General features: G+C 40.8%; 1 long non-coding RNA gene across 1 annotated transcript in view; it reads left to right on the top strand.

Moving 5' to 3' along the window:
- Positions 1-15304, top strand: part of LOC127482903 (uncharacterized) — a 370681-nt gene that overhangs the window by 309447 nt on the left and 45930 nt on the right. The window lies entirely within an intron of this gene.

The raw sequence follows: 15304 nt of genomic DNA, 5'->3' as shown, positions 1-15304 counted from the left end.
GGCCGGCGCCACGGCTCAATAGGCTAATCTTCCGCCAAGCGGCGCCGGCACACGGGGTTCTAGTCCCGGTCGGGGCGCCGGATTCTGTCCTGGTTGCCCCTCTTCCAGGCCAGCTCTCTGCTGTGGCCAGGGAGTGCAGTGGAGGATGGCCCAAGCGCTTGGGCCCTGCACCCCATGGGAGACCAGGAGAAGCACCTGGCTTCTGCCTTCGGAGCAGCACCGTGCGTGAACCAACAGCAAAGGAAGGCCTTTTTCTCTGTCTCTCTCTCTCACTGTCCACTCTGCCTGTCAAAAAAAAAAAAAAAAGATATTTTCTCTTTCTTTGGTGTTAAGCAGTTTTTCTATGATTTAACTAGGAGTACATGTCTTATGTACTTCTTAGATATGTGTTTTTTCCCCCTTAACTTGAAAAATTCACATCCTTCACCGCTTTAAATGTCTTTGTCTCCTCTTACCGGAACCCCTATTACATGCTTATTAGGCTAATGATACTACCCCCACAGCTCTTGGATGCCTGCCCCTCCCTCCCCTCCCTTTCCCTCTCCTCCCCTTCTGTTCCCTTCCCTTCCTTTCCCCTTCTTCTTTCTTCTCCCTTCTTCTTCCTTCTCCTCTCTCACTGTTCCATTTATGTTTTGTTTTGGGTCATTTCTATTTACCTATATTGTCTACTTAATTGTTTTTTCAGTAGTATATGGTCTGCTGATAAACTCAGTCAAGGAAAACTTACCCACAATAGTCTTTCCTTTTTTATTAGCATGTGTATTTAACTTTTTCTTTTTTTAAGATTTTATTTATTTATCTGAGAGGTAGAGTTACAGACTGAGAGAGAGAAACAGAGAGAAAGATCTTTCTTCTACTGGCTCACTTCCAAGGTGGCCGCAACAGCCCAAGTTGGGCCAATCCGAAGGCAGGAGACAGGAACTTCTTCCGGGTCTCCCACATAGGTACAGGGGCCCAAAAGTTTGGGCCATCTTCTACTGCTTTCCCAGGCCATAGCAGAGAGCTGGATGGGAAGAAGGACAGATAGGACTTGAACTGGCGTACATATGGATGCTGGCGCCATAGAGAGGATTAACCTACTCCATCACAGCACCGCCTCTTAACTTTTTCATATGCTTTTTTCTGCTGCAATTCTCATTTTTTACATTAACATATTAATAATGGCTTTTAAAAAAAGATTATTTATTTATTTATTTGAAAGGCAGAGTGACAGAGAAGGGCATAGAGAGAGAGAGAGAGAGAGAGAGAGAAGGAGAGAGATCTTCCATCTGCTGGTTCACTCCATAATGGCTGGAGCTCTGCCAATCCAAAGCCAGGAGCCAGGAGCTTCTTCTGGGTCTCCCACAAGGGTGGCAGGGGCCCAGGCACTTGTTTCATCATCCACGGCCTTCCCAAGTGCATGAGCAAGAACGCTAGATCAGAAGGGAGACATCAGGAACCTGGACCAGCACTCTGATAAGGGATGCTGGAGTTGCAAACATCATGTTAACTTGCTATGCCACAATGCCAGCCCAATAATGGCTATTTTAAATGTTCACCTGAAAGTTCAACTGCATCATTCCTCTAGCTGGTCCTGTTGGCTGCTTTAACTATTGACAGTTGCTTCCCTTGTAGTTTTTGATTATAAGATTAACACTGTGAAAAAGCTCTGCAGAACCTGAGATAAATCACACTGGAGCTTGGAAAAGTGAAGTTCCTAGTGTGGGGAGTGGATTTAATATAGCAGTGGTTGAGTTGGGCTTGGGTGTTTCCCTTGGCAATGCTATTCTTAGTGCACCCCAGGCTTTGAATCTCCCACTGGCTCTCATTAGCCTGTATCCTCTATCAGTATGGTGCCCGAGGAGCTATAGGGTCTTTCTTGTGCCCATGCCCTTGTCTTAGGTTCTGGAAGCTCCCACACGTCTGTGCCACAAAGGGAATTTGTCTCCTCACTCTTGAGCCTTGGACACTGTTCTTGCTTTTAGTACTAGATTTGTAATGCGGTTAGGACACAACTCTTGTCTTCCTGGTCCTTTTTAAGTGGGGTTTGTGTTCTTGGGCCTCAGGGATGAGACTGTCTCTGCATCCCTGCTTCTCTTTTCTTGCAGTCAAACTTTGCTTTGTGCTTTGGTTTAGCCTGGGCAAGTTTCCTTCTGTTCCTCCAGAAAGACAGATCAGTGTTGGTTAGGAGTATAGGAGGCGGGGCTGAAGGCAGCTCCTTACCCCTCCCTAAATCTGAGTCCATCTGGGCTGCATTAATAGTATACATAAACCAGGTGATTTACAAACAGAAATTTTCTCTGGTAATTTCTGAGGCTGGATAAAGTGCCAGTAGATTCGTTGTGTGCTTTTTTTTTAAGTTTTATTTATGTATTTATTTGAAAGGGAGAGTTACAGGGAGAAGAAAGGCAGAGAGGTTTTCCATCTGCTGCTTTACTCCCCAAATGTCTGCAATGACTGGGGCTGGGCCAGGCTGAAGTCAGAAGCTTCATCTTGGTCTCTTAGGTGGTTGGCAGGGCCCCAAGCACTTAGGCCATCTTCTGCTGTTTTCCTATACACGTTGGCAGGAAGGCTGGATCAGAAATGGAGCAGCTGGGACTCAAACCGGCACTGATAGGGGATTCCAGTGTCACAGGAGGCAGCTTAACCTGCTATGGCACAACACTGGCTATTGTGCAGCCCCCTTCTTTCATTAGTGGGGCCTTTTCACTACATCCTGACATAGTCAAAGGATTAAGACATCTCTTTTGTAAAGGCACTAATACCGTTCACGAAGGCTGCACTCTCATGAGCTAATCACCTCCCAGCATCCCCACCTTCAGATACTATCACGCTAGGGATTAGGTTTCAGCATAGGCATTCTGGGGGCACATGCACTTTCAGTTTTCAAATCCAAGTAGAAGGACTTGTGCTTCTGTCTTTGCTTCAGCAAGACGGGATCTGTGCACTTGTTCTCAGGATGAGAGTGTTTCCTAACCCTCTCCCAGAGGCAGACAGGTTTTACTCAACTCCTTCCACAGAACAATGCATCTTTACCCATGCACTGGGGGTGACAGAGCTCATCACCCCTACCTGGCAGATTAAAGCTTCTGTTTGTGCAAGAGTGCAGTTCAGGGAAGACGACACAGCCTTGACTTGGTACCTAGCAGCTGCCCAAATCCTTCTGTGCCTGTGCCATTAAGCTGGGCTCTATCTTGTCACTTGAACTGCTTCCAATCTTTCTTGTAAACATTTCAAGGCAGTCTGTGGAATAGGAAATGCAAGTGAACATGAAATGCCCTGTGTCTTGTTCTACCAGCTAATATAAACTGATGTGCTTGGCCACATTTGATATTTAAGACTTTATCAAGATTTAGCTGTTTTATTTTTACCTGTTTGGAAGTTGTGTAGCTTGTGCTCTATAAAAGTGATTAATGCTGTGCACCCAGATTTCCGGATGAAGGTTGTCCTTCTCTGAAATCAGTTTACTTGATTATCTTGTCTTATGGATTCAGTGCTTGTGTTTACCCTTTTGCAAATTTCACATGTTGAATTCTAACCCCTAACACAATGCTGAAGTGGGCCCTCTGGGGAGTTATTAGATAGTGAGGCTGGGGCCTTCGTCAATGGTATTAGTGCCTTAATATGAAGACACACGACAGCTTCTTCCTCTGTCTGCATCCATCCTGTGCAGAAAGAACAAGAAGAGGGGAGAGACTATCCACAAATAAGGAAGAAGATTTTCACCAGAGACCTGGTCTGCAGGGGCCTTGATTTTGGACTGTCTGATTCCTAGAACTATAAAAACACGAATAGTGATTGTTTAAGTCGTTCCATCTATGACAATTTTTAATAGAAGCCCAAGTGGACTAAGACCCCATGTGATCTCAGTTTTTGGGCTCAAGAGAAGTTTTTGTTTTATAGATAATATGTGTTTTCTCAAGGTTAGGGAAGGAATGATGTTTTGCATTTTCAACATCTTCAAAGAAAAGTAACCTTGAACCAATGCCAGTTTATTAGGAGGTACATAATTACCTTTGAAGCTTGCTTTCAACATTTCTGCAGTCTCACAGGGCCTTATTCTCCAACTTGTTCTCCACTTCTTTTATAATGTCTTGCCAGAAGCAAGACTGTTCAGGTGATGAGTGGCAAATGAAGAAGCAGTCTGTGTGCCTTACACAGTCTGAGCTATGGACTTAGAAAAACAGTGTTTTTATAATTAATTAAGTTTCTGTTATTAAAATTTTAAAGATAGAGTATCTTATTTCTTTTTTAGACACTATGGTAGGTAGCCAGAGTATCACTCAAATAATAGCGAAGGCATGTGCCAAAAAGAGCAGGTGGACGAAAGCAGCAAAGGCAGGTGCTGACTCCAATTCACTTACATGAGTCAGAGGGATTTGGGAAATGAAGTTCCACCAGGCTAGACAAACTTCTTCCTGTCATCATAGTTAAAAATGCTGAAAGATTTCATTTTATTTACTTGAAATGCAGAGTTACAGAGACAGAGGGAGAGACAGAGATCTGCCATCACTTTTGCAAGTGCTTGATAAAGGCATAGTTTGGTAGTCTCTATCTCCAATTATAAACTATAACAGTTTTGGGAAATATGATGTCTAATATCCTGCTCTGCCAATGTGTGATGAATATAAATGACATTCAGTTTTTTTAATCACATAACTAACTCTCACAAACATGGAGCCAAATTTTCTCCTGGAAAATATAGTTTCATATGGAGTTGTTACACTTTGCAACTAGACACTGAGAGAGCGAGCACATGGTTTTTCTAAACAATACAATAGAAATGAAAATCCTGTGTCTTCCAAATCTCTTTGAATTAGACTCCTGGTTGTGGATCTTCCTGCCACATTATTGGACCACTCCTTATTCACAGCTGTTTATGGCATAATGAGAAATTCAGGTAAAGTTATACTTAGTGTGAAAAGAAACCTTGATAGGGCAGAACAAATCCTGAGTGTGCTACAAAGAGGGAAAAAGGACGCAACTCAGTGTTTTCTCTAGGATGTCCTTCTGCATCAAAACTTCAGTCATTTGCACACTGGCTAGGGCAGCTCCCCAGCTCCTCGTCAGCTCACCAAGCCCCATCACTGCCCATCAGGTGCACATCTCTATGCAACCTTTTCTGTGTGCAATGCTGGGCCTGGGTTATCATCACAATTCAGGTTCTCACATAAGTTCTCCCTGTGTTATAGCAAATTGACTCCTATAAAGGAACTATAAATTCAAGAGCAAAGTTATCTTGGCAAACCATTTCTAACCATCACAATTTTCCAGATAAGTGATTCCTTTTCTAGGAATGTTCTGAATACAGGAGTTCCATATCTGTAGAGTAAGAGATTTTATTGATGATCCAGACTGAATATTTTGGGAATGTTCATGGAGACTTGACTTGGATATCTACTGCTATAAACTGACATGGAAAACTTGGATATACAAATATTAGACTCCTATGGGGAAAAATCGATAGCCAATAGTTAGAGAGCTGCTCTTAACTGTTTTTCTTAGAATACAGATTTTCTGAGTAAGTAAAAGTGAAATTCTCTTGCAAATATAGACATTATCATTAAATATTCTCCAAATAGTACAGTGCACTCTACCAATCCTTGGCTTTGTATATTCTTTGGAATTCTTTTTTTTAACTTTTATTTAATAAATATAAATTTCCAAAGTACAGTTTATGGATTACAATGTCTTTTCCCCCCCATAACTTCCCTCCTACCCGCAACCCTCCCATCTATTCTTTGGAATTCTAAAACTATACCTAGGATGGAATGTTCACTCAATACAAATGTTACAAATACAATACAGTAACACTAGGACTCAGCTAACTATCTAGGTAGACTTAGGTGACCAACAAAATCCCAACCCAGTATGTAGACAGAGACCACTGTAGGATTCAAATCTAGAGTGTCATTTTCATGCATAAAATGTGAATGTTTGGTTAGATTCTTAAACCATGGTCTTGCCTCTAAAACATTTCATTCTCTGTTTTAAAAAATCACTAATCATAACTTCAACAATGAAAATATATTTCTGATATTATTTTGCTAATCTACAAGGCTGTGGTGTTGGCTGACCAATGAAGACACCCAAAACACTTGTAGCCACCTCCGGCAATGTCTCTTTGAATACACTTCTTTTTATAGATTTATTTATTTATTTGAAAGGCAGCGTTATAGAGAGAGAAGGAGAGGCAGAGAGAGAGGTCTTCCATGCACTGGTTCACTCCCCAGATGGCCACAATGGCTGGAGCTGAGCCTATCTGAAGCCAGGAGCCAGGAGACTCTTCCAGGTCTCCCATGTGGGTTCAGGGGCCCAAGAACTTGGGCCATCCTGCACTGCCCTCCCACGGCACAGCAGAGAGCTTGATCGGAAGTGGAGCAGCACATGGGATGCTGGCACTGCAGGTAGTGGCTCCACCCGCCAGGACACAGTGCCAGCCCCTTGATTACACTTTACTTCTTTCTGCCGCTCCCCCTCTTCATGGGGGAACGACACTAAACCCTGCCTAGGCTTCATATCCGAGTCACGGCACCATTATGTCGCTCCCCGTCTTTGTGGAGGAACGACACAGGACCCTGCGCTGTTCTTTCGTCTGCTCGGCCCTCCCCGGGTTTGCTGCTGGTTCTTCCCGGGTTGGCTACTGACCCTTCCACCTCCATGGAAGGGCGGTTCCCCCTAGCCACTTTCCCCACTTCCGCGGGGGAGCGGCATACCGCCGGCCGGCTCTCTCGGGGGCTGCACAGGTGTTCCCTCAGATAGATGTTCCCCTTAGATGTTCCTGGTGCATGTTGTCTCTCTCCTCCCTTATAGTCCTCTTCTGCCAATCCCAACTCTGCTACCCACACGCCGAGTACGCTGCTCTCCTCCAATCAGGAGCAGGTCCTGCTGTTTATTGGTTGAACTGGAGGCAGCTGTGTAGAAGCTGTTTCTCCCTTCTCAGCGCCATATTGTGGGAGAGCAGATGCATAGAATAAGTCTTAATTCCAGTAACTTAGTCTAGTCTGAGTTACTCCCCACACTTTCCCCTTTCAAATATTTATTCGTCTCTGTGTTCAGCAAGTGTCTGTTAATGAAAATGGTGAAGGTGATGATACACATAGAGTTGACAGATACCAGTTAGTCTAGGCAAAGGGAGATGGAAGGGAACTACTTCAAGAGGATTTCACTGGTCACTGTGAGAAATCTAAGACTCACAATTTTCCTAATAAATTAAGAAGTTTATGGACTTTATTATTCTGAATAATCTATGTAAGACATAAACACATATTTTTCTTAATATCAGACAATACTTTATGTAAGTAAAAAATGATAATAGCTTACTAGTCAAAAATCCTATCTTGAAGGAGAAGAGCATGAAACATTGGTCAACGGTAGACCTGGAGCTGGTCTTTATTCTCCTTTATTTTGAAGAAATAGAACATACAAACTTCTATTAGAGAGTTGCTCAAAAGAGCCACATTTAAATTTTTCTCTGGCCTCCATAAAAATTCAAATCAATTTCCTGGGTAATCCACAGGGATATATAGAAGTTAAAAAAAAAAGCACTCAAGGAGAGATTTAATTGTGTTCATTACACTAAACTTACATAAACTAGGATGTGGCTCGATTTATTTTGGAAAGATTTTCAGCATTAAAGGTTAAAACAGAAAGAAGCCTCTAGTTAACCTTCAATTAACCATAGCTGCCTAGCCCTTTCTATTAATCAAGATTTTACTCCTTCTTGCAATATTTTTATGACATTCAATTTTATTTGGTTTCTTCAATATATTTCTCAGAGGTGAAACAGCTCTATTTAATGGATGAAAATCAAATCAAAACATGGAAGGCTTACTGTGTAACCTTCATAAAGTCATGTCCCTGAGGTTTTTTTTTTTTTTTTTTCCTCTGAAGTGACAATAATGAGGCTCCTCCACTGTGCCATGTGAGAATGGAATGAAATTGTGCAGAGATGCAGGGTACTGTTGAAAAATTTGGAATTAGGTAGATATAATTTCTTCCATGTATGAGCTAAGTCACATTTAAGAAGATACTGGCATCTCTGAGCCTGTTTATCAAAAAAATTAAAATGTAGGTCTGTGTGGGTGCAAACTGTTGAAATCTTTACTTAGTATATACTAAATTGATCTTCTGTATATAAATATAATTAAAAATGAATCTTATGAAGAATAGAATGGGAGAGGGAGTAGGAGATTGGATGGTTTGTGGGTGGGAGGGTGGTTATGGGGAGAAAAACCACTATAATCCAAAAGTTGTACTTTCAAAATTTATATTTATTAAATAAAAGTTAAAAAATTAAAATGTAAAATCCTCATCATATATTGCAATCTTAATTGAAGTAATATATGTAAAGGAAATGGTATATAAAAGGCAAAAGAAAGAAGCTTTTGTTTTGAATTGAGAGGAGAATCTAAATATGACCATAAAGAAGTAGGAGAACCAGCATTAGAGCTTGTGTACTTCAGTATTATTTTTGTCATTTTGGAAAATTGTATCTGTATTCAGTATCTCTATCTATAAACATATATTGTTAAGACGACCTGACTAGTTTGCAATTTGAAAACTTCTTAATCTGTTTTTAATCCTGATCAAGATATAAGGTTTTATTGCATGGGATCTTATCTCACAATTTTTTCTATGCTTCTCAGAGCAGTGATAAAAGAAGCTGGGTATTGGGAGAAGTTATAGCTGTATCTAAAATTGATTCCCAAGCCACTTTGTAAGAACAAAAATTTGGGGCTGGCGCCATGGCTCACTTGGTTAATCTTCCGCCTGTGGTGCTGGCATCCCATATGGGTGCCGGTTCTATTCCCGGCTGCCCCTCTTCTAGTTCATCTCTCTGCTGTGGCCCGGGAAGGCAGTGGAAGATGGCCCAAGTGCTTGGGCCCCTGCACCCACATAGGAGACTGGGAAGAGGCACCTGGCTTCTGGCTTCGGATTGGCACAATTCCGGCTGTAGTGGCCATTTTGGGGGTGAACCAACGGAAGGAAGACCTTTCTCTCTTTCTCTCCCTCTCGATGTCTATAACTTTCCCTGTCAAATAAAAAAAAGAACAAAAATTTATTTGAAAGAGAGAGAAAACCCTTCAGTGTCTGGAGCTGGGCCAAGTGAAAGTCGATACAGATCTCCTGTATGGTTGGTAGGGAACCAGTCCCTTCAGTGGTCACCACTGCCGCCCAAGTTGTGCACTGGCAGGAAGCTGGAGTTAAGAGCTGGAGCTGGGAATTGTGGGACATTGGTGTGTTAACCACAGACTAGATGTCCAACCTCCCTCCCGCACCCCTCTGCCCCCGTTACCAACCACTTTTCATCAAGTTTACATACAGGGCTCTTAAAAAAATCCTACATTCTGGGTCCCCACCCAGATTGAATCACTCAGAAAGCACAATGCTGGAATTTGTGTTTCTGCAAGTGAGTGTGTGAATGTATAGCTCAGTGGTATTCTGTCAATTCACATAGTTGTACAACCATCCGTACTAACCATCCCCAGTTTCCATCTTGTGAAACTGATGTGCTAAAGACATTGAACAGTTACTCATCCTTTTCCTCTTCCCCAGCCCTGGCAACCGTGTTTCTGCTGTGACATCTCTTGGAACCTCATAAGTGGAGTCATTGAGAATTTGTCCTTTTGTGCCTGGCTTATTTCATGTACCATAATGTCTTTAAAAGTCATCCAAGTTCAGTGTGGTGTGCCGGCCGCAGTACGCTGGCCGTGGCAGTCATTGGAGGGTGAACCAACGGCAAAGGGAAGACCTTTCTCTCTGTCTCTGTCTCTCACTGTCCACTCTGCCTGTCAAAAAAAAAAAAAAAAGTCATCCAAGTTTCTAGTATCAGAATTTCTTTTCTTTCATAGGCTCAATAACATCTCATTGTGTGTACAAATCACATTTTCTTTATTCATTCATCCGAAAATTGACAGTTCTACAAGGGATTTTTTTTTAAATCTCTGAAATATTTTATATTTTTGTGTGTTTTCTTTGCAGAGGGGCTGTGTTAATCTTTTAGCATTCCAAGTTGAGTGCATGTGCTGCTGAAGGGGACATTCTAAGGGTTTTTTTAAAAAAATTAAAATTTTTTATTTATTTATTTGAGAGGCAGAAAGACGTACACATAGAGAAGGACAGAGAGGCATAAAGAGTTGACTTCTTAAATGCTTGCAATGGTCTGGGCTGGGTGAGGAGCCCGAAAGTCAAATGGGTGCCAGGAACCAATACTTGAGCCATCACCTGCTCTCCCTGAGGGTCTGTGATATCAGGAAGCTAGAATCAGGAATCTGAGCTAGGTATTAAAAGCAGACAATTTGGTATAGGAGGCAGGTGTCTTAAAGGTGGCTTAACACCTGGGCCAACACCTGCTCTCCAAAGCAATTTCTGAAACCTCTTTGAAGAGTTTTTCCAGATGTGTGTTGCTGGGTCATCAAATCCATTTAACTGAGTGATCAATATTTTTTGAAGGTATAAGACAAAAGAAAATAAGTGAAATTTACAAAAATGAGGAAATGTTCTATTTCAAGCCTTTTGTTTTTATGTTGCATGTTTGTGGGGAAGAGGGTTATACCATATACTGAATAAGGTTATACTAGTTGTTGTTGATCAAAACAGTGTGAAAGCCTCCTTTCTGAAGAATCAGAATATTTTATCTGGTTGGGTGATAAGTAAATTAACATAATGCTCTCAGCTGGAAATATGCTGTAGACATGCAGTAGTCATGATTTTACTTTGAAGATTTTTAAAATAGGATTGAAAATGGCCTTCTGTGAACTGATGCCTTCACGCTTTTTCATAGGGGTCTGAATGTTGCTTATTAATCAAACCCTTTCAGAAGATATTAGGAGTTATATATGATCCACTGAGCTTTTGTGAACTCCTGAAGTAGATAAAGAATCACTAACAGCAGTAATGAAGAGGTGTAAATACCACCTGCAATTCGGAATTCTGTTCCAGCTCGGGAACATATCACCAAAATCAAAATTAATTTTCTCCCCTTTGGCATTTTTCTCAACCATATGTAGTTTTTAAATTATTATGGTGGCTTCTATCACTTTATTGAAAATATACAGGATGTATTTACCTAAGATAAATATGATTTTCCTTGGTGTGTTTTCTGAAATAATAGCACACAATATGTATCAGAAAATAAAGCAATTCTATAATAACATAACTGTAAGGGAGCTGTATTTGATTCTGCCAGACTTTTTGAAAGATGTATGTTTAACAGATGTAAATGTTTATATTAGATCATATGGAATGGAGCTATTCATCTGCTTTGTAAAAAAGTGTGGAAATCTTGTTCTTCCTCAGGAATGGGATTTCAGAGTGCCTGAGATTTCTGGAATGACCTTCAGCTCAGATTCTGTGTGCATTGCTTGATGCTGACATGAGCATTAAAAAGGACATACTATTCCCAAACAACTCAAGTTCATACTTTGTTTTAACTCACAGGGAGGATGGCAGGATAGATGGATGGAGAGATAGACAGGCATACAGATAGTTACATGGGTAGGTGCTAATGTATAATATGGTATTATCTAAATATGGAGCCAGAATTTTAAAGATTATAGTAAATTTTAGCCATAATTAGATGTAAAATACACACAAAATGGGTTCTGTACTGTAACAATTACAGTTTTACATCGTGAATTTTCATTGATCCTCACAACCACTCAAAAAGGACCTGCTGTACACATCTTACAGAAGAGAAACCAGATCCTGACATTAGCAGCCTTGCTGAGTCACAGGCCAGGGATGTATCAGTCAGGAATCAATTCCAGGAGAAAGGCTCCAGGTTCCGGCGTCATTCCACTAACTGTGCTGCATGAGGTGAGCAGAATTTTTCTTGACTGTTGAAGTATATCCTAAAGTCCATGAAATTTCAGCACGAGACAGTCTTAGCCAGATAACTAGGCCTCAATTAAGAAATTGTGGCAAGTAACCAGAAACTTCCAAGTATAAAATGCAGACCCATGATAATTCATTTTCCTTACTCACAAAATTCTTTATTTCTTTGAATAGGAGAAAGGAAGGGAAGGGAAAGGAAAGGAAAAGAAGGGAAGGGGGAGGGGGAGTGGTGGGGAGGGGGAGGGGAAGGAAGGGATCTTCCATCCACTGGTTCACTCTCCAAATGCCTGTGCCAGATGGGGCTGGGTGAGAACAAAGCTGTGAGCCTGGAAATCAATCCAGATCTCTCACGTGGGCTCAGGGACCCCCATATTTAGCCGTCGCCTGCTGTCTCCCAGGGTACGCTTTAGTAGGAAGCTGGAAAGGAGAGTGGGGCCAGGACGCAAATCCAGGAACCCTGATATGGGATGCTGGTGTTGCAAGCACCTTGTCAGTGCCCACCCCTTCTTTTTCTATTGTACAAACATGCCCTCTGTGAAGTTTCCCAAGCTTGCATGATGCGCACAATCTACCCCAGGGCTTTAGGGAAATACAGGTTTCTGAAGTTATGCATTGCCCAGGAGTCTCTACTTACTCAAAGGTCCACAGCTGATTGTGAGGCTCCTCTAGGTTTGGGAATTGCTCCTTTAGAAGAAGGTGTTAGAGTACTTTTGGTAGAAAACTTTTCAAAAAACAAAATCAAATAATTGCACTGCTTTAATTCATGCACAACAGTCCAGAATTCTGAAAAAATCGATAGCTTTTGTGTAGCCAAGATTTATACAAATCAGGTAGCCATTTTAGAAAAAATCATGAAGATAAAATTAAATTGTTAGAAAGACTATTTAGTAATAATTAAAAAGGTAGTTACATATACATTTTAAAGAAATCGAAATCTTCCACAAAATCATTATTAATTAACACAACACTGTTTAAAAATATTCTGGAAGTCACTGGATAACAAACAACAAATATTACCCACATTTGTTTTATTTATTTATTTATTTATTTATTTATTTATTTATTTTGACAGGCAGAGTGGACAGTGAGAGAGAGAGACAGAGAGAAAGGTCTTCCTTTGCCGTTGGTTCACCCTCCAATGGCTGCCGCGGCCGGCGCACCGTGCTGATCCGATGGCAGGAGCCAGGAGCCAGGTGCTTTTCCTGGTCTCCCATGGGGTGCAGGGCCCAAGCACCTGGGCCATCCTCCACTGCACTCCCTGGCCACAGCAGAGAGCTGGCCTGGAAGATGGGCAACCGGGACAGAATCCGGCGCCCCAACCGGGACTAGAACCTGGTGTGCCGGCGCCGCTAGGCGGAGGATTAGCCTAGTGAGCCGCGGTGCCGGCCTTATTTATTAATTTTTAGAAAAGTTTTATTTATTTATTTGAAAGTCAGGGTTACAGAGAGAGAGGAAGAGACAGACACAGAGCAAAATCTCCAGATGGCCACAACGGCCAGGGCTGGGCCAAAGCCAAGAGCCAGGAGCTCCATCCAGGTCTCAACAGGTTGATGGCAGGGGCCCAAACACTTGGATCAGTTTTCTCTCCTTTCCCAAGCCAATAGCGGGGAGCTGGATCAGAAATGGAGCAACAGGGTCTCAAACAGGCATCCATAAGGGAAGGCAGATTTGCTGGAAGCAGCTTTAGCCACTACACCACAATGCCAGCCCTATCCTTATTCCTTTTAAAGAAAAGTGTCCATTACTAATTCTATCACTACCTTAAGGATGGATAGTTGGGTTGTTTCCAACATTTTTCAATAACAACGAATGCCCTTGTGTGTATATTATCTTATTAACAGAGGTGTGGCTTTATAAAAAATTCTTAGAAGGATCACTGGGCCAAGTATATCCACATGCACTTTATATATTGCTGAATTTCATCCCATATGAGGGTTGAACCAATTTCCTTTCCCACTTGCAGTGTATGAACATGCGTGTTCCCATGGCCTTACAGCAAGGTATTGTTATTCTTTTTCATTTTTACCAATACTATAAGTGAAAGATAGCATCTCAGTGTTTTCAATTGCATTTATCATTTCTCATATCATGATTAAGGGTAAACATCATTACTCGTATGCTTAAAGGTTATTTTTATATATTTCTTGTGAATCTATTGGATACCTTCTTAAATGGATAACTGAAACAGCCTGGGTTTCCCCTCAGATATGATGAGAATATTAGGGATTTCTATATGTTGATTTCTACCTCCATAAAATATGTCTTAAAATTACTTTAAATAATGCAATTATATAATGGAACTGTGAATAATTGCTTGGTATTTATTACTGAATGATACAAGTTATGGTGCCAAAAAAATCTCAAATCTATGAACTTTTTTTTTCATAATACAAATTTTCAAGAACATTTTTTAAAATTTTATTTAAGATGTACAAGTGTCATGTATTTCATATGTACAAATTTAGTGAAACTTCCTACCCTAACCACTACCCCATTATGCTCCAACATTTCTTCATCCTTCTCCTATTCCCACTCTTAATTTTTACAAACATCTATTTTCAGTTTACTTTATACTCATAAGATTAACCCTATACTAAATAAAGAGTTCGACAAGAAGTATGAAGAAAAAAAAAAAAAACACTGTTTCACAATAGAGACACGAACTGTGAAAAATCATTGAATCTCAAAATGTCATGTCCACTTCACTCCAATATATTACATTTTAGGTACCCTATTAGTTAGCCCAGATCAGGGAAACATAATATCTGTCTTTTTTGGGACTGGCTTATTTCACTAAGTATAATGGTTTCCAGCTGCATCTGCTTTATTGCAAATGATTTCAGTTTTTTTACAGCTAAGTAGTACTCCATGGTGTGTGTGTGTGTGTGTATACATATATATATATATGATATATATATCATAATTTCTTTATCCAGTCATCAGTTGAAGGACATTTGAATTTATTCCATATCTTAGCTATAGTGAACTGAACTGCTATAAACATGGGGATAGTATGATGATTCTTTTTTCCTTCAGGTAAATCCCAGGGCATGGGATGGCTGGATCATATGGTAGGTCTATATTCAGATTTCTAAGGTATCTCAACTGTCTTCCACAGTAGCTGCACCAGTTTACACTCCCATCAAAAGTGGATTAGTGTACCTTTTTTCCTACATCTTCACCAACATTTGTTGTTCGTTTATTTCTGTATGAAAGCCATTCTAACTGGGGTAAGGTGAAATCTCATTGTGGTTTTGGTTTGCATGTCCCTAATGGCTAGTGACCCTGAGCATTTTTTCAAGTGTATGTTGGCTATTTGAATTTCCTCTTGAAAAATGCCTGTTCAAGTCCTTTGCCCATTTCTCTACTAGATTGTTTGTTATATTGTTGTTCAATTTCTTGAATTCTTTATATACCCTGGATATTAATCTTTTATCAGTTGTGTAGTTTGCAAATCTTATCTCCCATTATGTCAGTTACCTATTCA

This window comes from Oryctolagus cuniculus, chromosome 4 (genome assembly GCF_964237555.1).
Source record: "Oryctolagus cuniculus chromosome 4, mOryCun1.1, whole genome shotgun sequence".
Lineage (NCBI taxonomy): Eukaryota > Metazoa > Chordata > Mammalia > Lagomorpha > Leporidae > Oryctolagus > Oryctolagus cuniculus.
Note: the sequence above shows the minus strand (reverse complement) of the source record. Positions and strands in the feature narration are given on the sequence as shown.